Raw genomic sequence first — 2,390 nt, forward strand, 5'->3', positions numbered from 1 at the left:
TGGCTCAATGGTCTACATTCTGAAGTTATCTGAAAATGTCCTCATGATTAAATTCAGCGTAAACCTTTTGCCAGGAACTCTGCAGAGTCCATGCTGTGAGCTTCCTACCTCAGTCCATCTGCAGGCAGAGAAGGCCCAGTGTGTCCATCCCCATTGTTGTGATACTAGGATGGTGACTTGGTAAAGGAGGCGTCTAGGAGATCTGTCCCTTGTAAAGACACCTTGTTTATAAATAATTTGGAAAGTGGTTTGAAATAGTATCAATATCCTGTATTCTAACGGTCTTCCTCTGAGTATTTTATCATCAATTAATCACCCCTGCCTGTGTCAGTTACTATATTTATGTTTGTACATTGATAATTTTCTATCTCAAAATCTTACTTTACACTTGCCTTTGCTGGCATTCTTCGTAAAGAACAATATTCCCTGCCCAAATTTTAACTTTCATCCAAAATTAATTTTAATTTCTTTTCGCTGGCATTCTGTTGTGTAAAACAATATTCTGTGTCCCAATTTTAACTTGCATCCAAAATTAATTTTAGTCCATCAGTTAAAATGTTTAAGTTTTAAATCTGTTTCATTAAACATTTTTTGCCCTCACTCTGGACTATTGGATTTTTTACGTATAATGTTTTAAGCTTTTATTATTATGATTGATTGTGGCAGATGAGAATTTAGATTAATAAAACCATTCTTATTTCCCTGTTTATATTCTAAACTCTCCATGTTTTAGTCTACATTTACCATATGTGGTAGATTGTATTTACTGTATTTCTTTGTTGATTTTGTTTCCTTTTTTGTTTGTGTATGTGTGTGTGCCTTTTGTTTGTTATTTAGGAAGAGTTGTATAGCTCCCATTTAACATTGCACTGAAAAGGTTTAGATGTCACTAATCCCATTTTAAGTTGACACATTTCTACTATTTGGTTTATAAATTTTAAATTCTTTCTTTCAACTTCAAATTTTTACCACTATGACAATCAAAGACAATATTTTCCTCTTCTCTAACCCCTGTACCTGCAATTTTTATTTGTTATTTTAACCCAAACATTAAGTGACAGCCTATGTGACAGCCTAGTTTTTGGTTGAGACTTACATTTAAATATGTTGATGCACATGAGCTATTCAAAAGTGTGTCCTAAGCATCACTCGTTGAGTGGAATTCATCCTTAACAGAGTCCTCATGAGGGAATCAGGTCTCGCTGACTTTAACATACTTAATAATAAACTTTTCCCAATGTCTTGACACATGGATTGCATCACTGTATATTAGGCACTTGCCAAAAATGATTTTTTCTTGGGATTTTAGGAAATATTGTCTGACTTTGGGAAACAGGCATGTGTGCTCTCATTCTGGAATTGTATTTTGTTCAAGCAGGAACTTCAATTTCTGCCAGTTACTTCATTCATTCTCTTCACCACAAGTCTCCAGAGGATGCTTCCTTTGTCCAGGCCTCCCCGTCTCCCAGCAATTCTGCCCTTCGAAGACTGGCCCCTCTGGTCCTCTGCACTGTGAAGCCCCTGCCTTTCAATACCCCAGTAGCAGGGTTCTGATCCACCAGGTCTCAGGCCTCATCTGTGTTTCTCCACACTCGCTTTCTGAGGAAGGTTTTACCTGTGCTTTGTCATTAACAGGCTCTCGTTGCTGTGCTGGTCTCTCTTTGCATGGTGTTTCCTCTCTCTCTGCTGTTATGTGGTTCCCAGACCTGGCTAAATAAAATCACCTGGGGCCCAGAGTTCCCTAGCCCTGGTTGGGGGCACGATTATGGGTGGTATTTTCGACTCTGTGTTAATCCCTACGGCTTTGAAGTGTCTGTGGAGAAATTCAGCTATTATTCTATCCTACTTCTTCAAATGCAGAACTTCAACAGTCTAAAAAAGGAGACAGAATCCCACAGTAAAACATCCCCATAATCACCGGCCAGCTTCAACAATTATCATCGAATGGCTGAGCTTTACAAAATGCAATCCTTCCTACTTACCTAGGAAGTGTGTGTGTGTGTGTGTGTGTGTATTAATATATATGTATGTATATGTATATGGCATATGTGTGTGTGTTTGTGTGTGTGGGGGGGCGGTGTGTGTACAGACAGTTTGGACATGAGATTCTGGAGGCTGAAATTCTCAAGACAGAAAGGTGGATACCTAGGAAAGTGTTTCCTTCTTATTAGGCCTTTTACTTCTCCTCTGGCTTTAGGTTGATTGGATGAGGCCCACTCACCTTAGGGAGGGTAATCTGCTTCACATAGACTGCCCATTCCAGTGTTAATGTCATCCAGAGACCCCTCCAGTACACACACAGAATAACATAGGAACAAATGTCCTGGCACCCTGGGGCTCGGTCACAGGGACACACACAATTAACCATCACACAAATTCTTTGTCATATT

Source organism: Mandrillus leucophaeus, unplaced genomic scaffold (genome assembly GCF_000951045.1).
Source record: "Mandrillus leucophaeus isolate KB7577 unplaced genomic scaffold, Mleu.le_1.0 Scaffold1189, whole genome shotgun sequence".
In the NCBI taxonomy this organism is placed as follows: Eukaryota; Metazoa; Chordata; class Mammalia; order Primates; family Cercopithecidae; genus Mandrillus; species Mandrillus leucophaeus.